The sequence below is a fragment of the Canis aureus genome, chromosome 8 (genome assembly GCF_053574225.1).
Source record: "Canis aureus isolate CA01 chromosome 8, VMU_Caureus_v.1.0, whole genome shotgun sequence".
NCBI lineage: Eukaryota > Metazoa > Chordata > Mammalia > Carnivora > Canidae > Canis > Canis aureus.
In genome coordinates, this window is record NC_135618.1 from 10,802,368 (window position 1) to 10,811,448 (window position 9,081).

General features: G+C 33.8%; 1 long non-coding RNA gene across 1 annotated transcript; it reads left to right on the top strand.

The window, feature by feature from the left end:
- The first annotated feature begins 237 nt into the window (after positions 1–237).
- On the top strand, positions 238–7,814 carry LOC144318012 (uncharacterized). Its single transcript, XR_013383875.1, has 4 exons — positions 238–363; positions 6,399–6,491; positions 7,239–7,298; positions 7,671–7,814. It is a non-coding gene; the product is annotated as an uncharacterized LOC144318012 (long non-coding RNA).
- The last annotated feature ends 1,267 nt before the right edge of the window (positions 7,815–9,081 follow it).

Below are 9,081 nucleotides of genomic sequence, written 5' to 3' on the forward strand. Positions count from 1 at the left end.
AGTTGCCAGGAAGGGGATTGGACAGGGGTGGTAAACAGCACAGAGGATTATTACTGGAGTTAGAGTACTCTGTATCGTATTATAATGGTATATACATGTCATTATACATTCACTTGTCTAAATGCACAAAATCTGCAACATCAAGAGGGAAACTTAATGCAAATTAAAGATTGGGTGATTATGATGCGTCAACATAGGTTCCTTGTTAACAAATGTTCCATTCTAAAGAGTGGTGTTCATAATGAGGGATTCTATGCATGTGTGGGGAATCCCTGTACCTTCCTCTTAATTTTGTTATGAACCTAAAACTGTTGTAAGAAAATATAAGTGTTAAAAAAAGAAAAGAGAGAGAGAAGAGCAGAGGTGAGTGGAAGAAAGAGGGGTCAAGTTCAAGTTGAAGCTTCTAGCTCATTCCCCAGCTTAGGATATATCCTTGTCTCTGAAATCCCTCACATACTCCTTTACAACCAACTCCCATATTTTGCATAAGATAGAAAAAATAAACAATAATTCCGTATAGTATTTCCCTCACTCTCTTTTTATGTGCAATTTCCCCATTAATTTTGACTGTGAAATGAATAGACCTTACCCTAAAACTAAAAGGAAAATTGTAGACTTAAAATAATTTAAGAAAACAGTATATATTTTATTATACATATATGTAATATCTATAGATATGTGATATTTGATATAAAAATTGTATAGCATGTGTTTTTTTAATGGCATCATTCAATTCCTCAAAAAATGAAATTGCTTATTTTCTTTCAGTTTATAAAATTTTGAGAAGGTTGAGTGGTGATCGAGCACACACCTACACAAAAATAACATTGTACTATTTAACAAGCTAATCGCCTTAACAATCTGCCTTCTTAAACAGTTCCAAATGTGAAAAGGCTAGGCAAAAATCCAAAAACAGAAAGACAAATCCGGGTAAAATTGCAACAAACAAACAAACAAAGCAAAACAAAACAAAACCCACAAAATAATAATAATAAAAAAAAAAACATCGAAATGAAACAAAACCAAAAACCTGGAATCCATAATGTGTGGCAAATTTAACACTGATAATTTATGACTTTGCCTCCCTGGACAATAACCATTAGAAATCTTTTAATATAAGTGAGTTTCATGTGATTATTGTTGTCCAACTATTCTATATTTGTAACTTTAATTTTTCTGTTAAATCAGTAATAGCTTAAAAACATTTTTAAAAATTTGAAGTGGCTGAGTTTTGTTTATACCTTTGTTACTGATTTTCGGTTTTATTACCTTATGCTCAGATAAATGGTTTTCTGCCTTTTAAGAATCTTATTCTGTAAAAAAAAAAAAATAATAATAATAATCTTACTCTGTGATTTTAATTTTTTCAAATTTTAAGAAATTTAAGGGACACCTGGGGGGCTCAGTTGGTTAAAAGGTTAAGTGTCTGACTCTAGATTTCTGCTCTGGTCTTGATCTCAGGGTGGTGAGTTTGAGCCCAGCATGAAGCCTACTTAAAAGAAGAAAAAAAGAGAAGAAATTTAAGAAGTCATTATAGGGGCAGAAAAAAATAGTTTCTTCTTACCTTCCAGTTGTTTTTTTGTTTATTTATTTTTTGGTTTTTTTGTTTTTGTTTTTGTTTTTTGGCTGGTCTAATAATCAAATTGGCATAATTATTATGTAGATTGACAGGGTAAAAAAAATTCTTTATGTATAAGATCCCTGAAGTTATACCTGCAATTAGGCAGATGAGGTTTAGATGCCATCCTGGACTAAAGAAGAGGATAGGGTCCTGGAGCTTCACAGGGGAGGAGGGTAATTCACAGAATTATACAAAGAGCCCAGAGAGGTTTACTAATTAAATGTTTGTCCTGCCATACAGATAAGTCTTTCAGATAATGTTATCTCTGGCAATAACTCTTTCTGGGCCAGGTATGAAATCTATTTTTTTTTTTTTTTTTTTTAGGTAGTAATTGGAGAAATAAAAGTTTTCCTTGAATCAGCTGTGTCTTGCTTGACATCAGCCCAAAATAATCCACATTCCAAAGTGGCATATTTTGGGGTTGCATATCCTGACCGCCTTTATCAAACTCTCATCAAGGGGTCATTTATAATATCTCTTTCCTTTAGAGTCACCTGAAGCTTATCCTGACAGTTCTATGGAATTTTTAAGACTTATTTAAATTATCCAGCAATGATAAGTATTTATAATTAAATATATAATTTAAAAAACCTTTTGCTACACACCTGGTGTTAAAGACTCCTGATAGAAATGTCACTAAGTAGCCTTAATCCCCATCTGATTGTGGTCATAAATAAACGTTATTTTAGTGATACCTGAAAATTCAAATATAAAATTCTATTTTAAAAAACCACATTTTTAAGGATTCAATGAGTTTTCCATATATGCATGATCACAATATTTTAGATTACACTTGGATATGATCTCTGCTTTAAATTTAACAAGAGGTTATAACCAAAGCATGAATTTTACTAAGATCAAGCATCAATAGTTTCCTTTAGTAGATGCTTTCTGATTATTGATTGTCCTAGTAAACAAATGTGCTTTTTCAAGTAGTGAAAGCACCTCTTACTACCTCCTTTTAAATAGAACACAATAATTGCACTTTCAGACAATTCCTAATTAAAAATATTCCCAAAGCAATAATAATTTTAATAGTAATAAATAGTAATACTACTATTATTATTACTAATAATATCTTTCTCAGATTAGGCTGCAGTAACAAACAAATCCCAAATATCCATGTCTTAGAACAACAAAGTCTTTGCCATGTTCAATTCATTATGTTTGGCTGCTGGTCATTACTTTTTATTAATTGTGAATCTTATGGGAAGGAGCAGAGCTTACCTAGGACATGTCACTTTAGGATTAAGGAAAGGAAACATTTTCTGAGGATAGTGTTGACATGAAGATCCTAAATACATGTCTTTGGGAGAACATATGAATGCCACTTGGAGGCGGGTGGGAAACACCATGGACACAGGGCTCCATCCCACGATCCTGAGATCATGACCGAAGCTGAAATCAAGAGCTGGATACTCAACAACTGAGGCACACAGGCGCCCCTAAAGGTTCAATCTTAACAGATACTGCCAGATACTTTTCTGAAGTGGTTATAACATTTCATATCCCACTAGCATTGCATGAGGTGCCACAGCCATGCTTTTTCTTGGTATTTTTCCTCTTTTGCCTTTTAACCATTGTTATGAAAGTGTATCATCACATCCTGGTTTTAATTTGTATTTCCTGGGAAACTTCTCAAATGGGACAACTTTTCACATACTTACTGACGTTTAATATATTATCTTTTGTAAAATGTCTATTGAAATGCTTTACGTATTTTAAAAAATTGTGTTGGTTGCCTTTTTCTTACTGATTTATAAAAGCTTTAATAGATTATTCATCCTTTGTTGGATATATATTTTGCAAATGTCTTCTCCCACTTGGTAAGTTGCCCTTTAATTCCCTTGATGATGTGCTTTAATGAAAAGAAGTTTCTATTTTAATATCATCTCATTATCAATTTTCAGTCATATTTAACAATTTCATGCCTGATCAAGAAATATTTGCCTATTCCTACATCACAAAGATGCTTTTCAATGTTTCCTTCTATGATATTAATTGTTTTACCATTCATGTTTATATGTGTAATATATCTGGAATTGATTTTTGTTGATGGTGTGAAGTAGAGGTCAAGACATTTTTCCAGATGGATATTTAATTTATCCTACACAATTTATTGAAAAGATCATTCCTATCCGCATTGCACTACAGCAGCACTTTTCTCATATATCAGGTGACCATATATGGGCCGTTTTTGGATTCTATGTTTGTTTTAGTGATCCATTTTCATATTTATTGTATTGATTCTATACTGTCTCCCTAATCATAAATATTTAGGGTATGTCTTCATATTTAATATATTAAACCTTCCAAGTATTATAACCCTATTGTAACAAAGTACCACAAACTTATTTGCTTAAAACAACATAAACTTGAGAATGACATCATCAAGATAGCAGAATAGTAGTCCCAGAAGCTCTCATTTCCTCACAGAAACACAGATTTGATGGTGATATATGGACCAAAATACCTGTATGTGAATTCCAGAATCTAGTGCAGAAGTTACAGTACCACAGACAAACACAAAGATGAGAACAGCCACATTGAAATAAGTAAGAAGAAGAATCTCAATTTCCTTGAATCAATCCCGACCCCATGCCAGCAAAGCTCAGTGCCAAGAGAGAACGTCCTGCCCGGCCTGTGACTTCTTCCTCAGAGAGAAAGAGAGAGTGGAGCATGAGTTCAACCTCCTGGTCATTTAAAGCTGCATGAGGGACAGATTTTTGTATTTGCCTCACTTGAAGCACTGACTAAATTGACATGGTTTGGATGCATGGGAGTTGCTGAGAACAAAGGAAAGAAGCAGGTAGCTTGTTGTACCTGGCATGGGTTTGTGCAATTGGAAAAGGCACACAGTGTGAGAATTCTCCCCTGAGAAGGAAGGACGCAGGTGGAATGTACATCCAACTTTCTTTCTTTTTTTCTTTTTTCTTTTTTTTTTTTTTTTTTGTAGGGGAGATGACAAAGGACTGGTTTCTGTCATGTGTGCCTTGGTGTGCTAACAAGATGTGACATACTCTAGACTGAGGGGCTGTTGAGAACCAAAAGGGCTGGGCCAGGCGTGGGGGGGGGGCGGGGGCCGGCATGCTGGCGTTCAGTAGACAGACAGTAGAGGGAACAAGGGATTAAAAGCTTCTAACCCCCCCTCTTCCAACCCCCTACAAAGAGAGAGCAAATTCTCTCTTTAGGAATCTGTATGTACAAGTTGAGAGAACATGCATCTACAGAAAAGGTTTCAGAGAACAGAAACAAAAACAACAAAATAGAAAAAACAGAACAGAAACAAATAAACCAAAACCCAAACCCAAATAATCCAACTAAAAATGGGCAAAGGATACAAACAGACATTTTTTTTTTCAAAGACATTTAAGTGGTCAATTGATACATGAAAAGATATTCAACAACACTAATCAGAGAAATGCAAATCAAAATCAGAGTGACCTCACATCTGTTAGGATACCCAGTATTAAAAAAAACAAAAACCAAACCAAACCAAAACAAAAAACCCCAGAAAATGACAAGTATTGGCAAGAATGTGAATAAAGTAGAAGTCTTGTGTACTGTTGGTATAAAATGGTACAGTTGCTGAGGAAACAGTATGAAAGTTCTTTCAGAAACTTAAAACCAAAACTACTATATGATCAACCCAGCAATTCCAAAGTGAAATATTTAATCAAAAGAATTGAAATCAAAATCTTGAAGAGATATTTGCACTCTCATGTTCATTGTAACGATATTCATAATAACCAAGATATAAAAACAACCTGTGTATATCATCAGATGAATGGATGAAAAAAACTATGTATGTATAATGGAAAATTATTTAGCCTTAAAGAAAGAATATTGTCATATGTGACATCGTAGATAAACCTTGCGGACATTATGTTAAGTGAAAAAAGTTAGTCACATGAGGACAGATACTGCATGATTCCACTTCCATGAAGTATTTGAAATAGTTGAACTCATAAACACAGAACATATAATGAGGTTTCTAGATCCTGAGAAAATAGGGTACTGCTCTTCAGTGTTATAGAGACTCAATTATACAAAATGATAATATCACAGGTATATGCTCCGCAGTATTGACCTGATAGTTACCAATACAGTACCAAATACTTAAATATTTGTTCAGAGAAGACCTAAGGTGTTTTTAGCACAATGAAAAATAAAATAATACATTTATTATCTTACAGCTCTGGAAATCAGAAATCTGGAATGGCCAAAAATCAATGTGTTAGCAGGGCTGTGTTCCTTCTGCAAGCACCTGTTAAAGAATCTGTTTCCCTATCTTTTCCAGGTCCTAGAGGCTAGCTTCCTTGGCTCATAGGCCATTATTCTGTCTTCAAAACCTTCAACATAATATTTCCAGGTCTCTGACACTGATGCTCCTGAGAACTTCTATTTTGGGTCTACCCAGACATAATCTTCCCACTTTAAAATCCTTAATTTAATCACATCTGCAAAGTCTCTTCTGTCATGTAGGGTGATGTAGTCTAAATTTTGAGTGTTTAGGATATAGACTGCTTTGGAGGTAGGTGCGTTATTCTGCATTATTCTGACTACCATAGTCTACTCTATGGCCCACAAAGATTTGCATGTCCCACATACAAAATCAGTTCATCCCACCCTAACATACTCACTGTATTACAACATTAACTCAAAGCCCCAAATCTCACTTAAGTTTCATCACCTCAAGAGTCCCAAATTTCATCATATAAATCAGGTATTGGTGTCTGATACAAGAAATTGGAAAAATTTCTTTCTCCATCTATAGACCTGTGAAACTCAAGAAATCAGCTATCTGATTCCCAAAGCACACCAGTGAAACATGCATAGAACTAATTCTTCGTACTTCCCATTTTAAGAGGTGAGAAAAGAGAAGGGGGGAATAAAAGTCATTGGTTCCAAGCAATTTCAAAATCCAGCTGTATGTTAGACTTCAAGGCATAGGGAAAATTCTTTGGGTTGTGACTCCACCCTCTGTGATTGCAGGCAATCTGTAGATTAATGAAGAGAAATTTTACTAGGCATCTTTTCTGTATTGAGTCTTTCAATCCACGTACATGGTGTATTTCTACATATATTTAGTTAATTAATGTCTTTATTTTTTTTAAGATTTTATTTATTCCTGAGAGACACAGAGAGAAGCATAGACATAGGGGGAGAAGCAGGCTCCATGCAAGGAGCATGATGTGGGACTCGATCCCGGGACTACAGGATCATGCCCTGAGCCAAAGGCAGATAGATGCTCAACCGCTGAACCACCCAGGCATCCCGTAATTAATGTCTTTAAATAATTTTCAGTTTTCAATGTAGAGGCCTTGTACATAATTTTGTTAGATTTATTCCTTGGTATTTGAAAGATTTTAATTCTGCTATAAGTTATGTTTTTAAAATTTTATTTTCTATTTATTGCAGTTGTATAAACATGCTATTTTATTTTTACATTGACCAAAGTGCTTAATAAGCTTAATACATCTAGCAGTTTTTCTGTATTTTGATATTTTCTACACACACAATCATATCATATCTGAACAATGAAATTTTTTCTCATTAACAACTGTGTTTTGTATTTCCTTTTTTTTTTTTTTTTTTTTTTACCTAATTGCACTAGCTGGGACTATGAGTATACTGTTGAGCAGCAATGGTGATAGGAGACATGCAGACTCAAGAGGTAATTTATTAAGAAAGTTTGTAAGTATAAGTGTATGTTTATATCCTTCATCAGGTTAACAAGTTCCATTCTCCTCAAGGTTCCTAAGAGATATTTTCATAAATAGGTTTTGAATTTTATCGAATCTTTTATTTTAAATGATCAAATAATTTTCTCTTTTATTCCATTAATATGGTTATATGAGTTACATTTAAATGCGAAACCACTCATATTGTTGGATTAACCTCCACTTGGTTTAATGTATATTTCTTTTTTCTATATTACTGGATTCAAATGCTAATGTTTTGTTTAGAATTTTGCAGTAAATTGATCTTTAATTTTCTACTTCTATAATATTCTTATGTTGGCCTTGTGTTTGTCTCCCAATACAAGGTGAAAAGTCTTTACTCTTTTCCTGATATACAGAAACATGTGTAAAGCTGGTCATTTATTCCTTCACTTTTGAAAGATTATTAGTGAAGACCACCAGTCCTGCTGTATTGAGGGAAGGTTTTAATAAAAGTTTATATTTTTTAACAGATAACTATTCTAATGTGTATTCATTCTTTTAGTTTTTGTTTAAAAGTATTATTAAAGAATTTACCCATTTATATAAAGTATCAAAATTTTAAAAAAAGATTTTATTTATTTATTCATAAGAGACACACAGAGAGACACAGGCAGAGGGAGAAGCAGGTCACCTGATGCAGGTGACTCCAGGACTCTGGGATCATAACCTGAGCCAAAGGCAGATGCTCAACCACTGAGCCACCCAGGTGCTCAAATTATCAAATTTACTGATGTAAATTTATTCGTCTTATAAATATCTAAATTTCTAAAGTCCATAATGCTTTTTATATTCTTAATGTCTCTGTGATGCTATTCTCCTTTCACTCTTGATATTGAAATTTATGTTTTTACTTCTTTTATTATATAGTCATGCTTAGGGTTCATCAATTTTATCTATCTTTTTAAAGAACAATCTATTGGATCTATTTTTATTGTATATTTGGCTTCTTTATATTTAATTCTCTTAAAATAGCTATGAAACAAACTTTTAATGACTAAATCATTAATTCAATCTACTAATGAATGAACTGTAGTACTACGTAATAAAAGGCTGTAGATCTTTCACATGATGTATCTTCCACAACAGAGGGTTGCTTTTCTCTATGGTAGTATGTATAGAGCAGAAGACCTCTTCTCACAGTCTAGTTGGAGTTGGAGGTGAGTTGGATTTTGGCTGGTGATCGGTTAAAACTCAGTCTATTTCTAATTTACTTCCCCCATCCCCAGAGCTTGACCTTTTCATTGTGACCCTTTTTTTTTACTTAGCTTTTCAGTCCTAAATGATTATAGGATATTTAGTTCTGCCCTTTAGAGGCTTTAATCCCAGCTCTTTATCTTTTGCCCCATGAAGTTTTAAAATTTGCAGATTTATTGATGGGAGACTTGTCATATGATTTAAGGTCTTTCCAGGTTACTCCAGCCTCATGTGAATGGCAGTCACTCTTGGTTACTCTGTTCCCTAGAAGATTTTCTACAAGAGCCAAATGCAGATACTCACCCTTAGCTGTACCAGATGCCTTAGGTACCACTTATTGATACTTTGAGAACAACGGTGAATCAAAATGTACTTGTCATTAGTAACACACATTACAGCATTTTAGAACTGAATAGATCTTAGGATCTTGGTCCTCTTTTACCAAGAGGAGATATGAGGCTTAATCATGGTTAATGATGACTCTCAAACTTAAGGAATTAGTGGTGGATTGAGAATCTGAATTTAGCAACTGTGGCACTC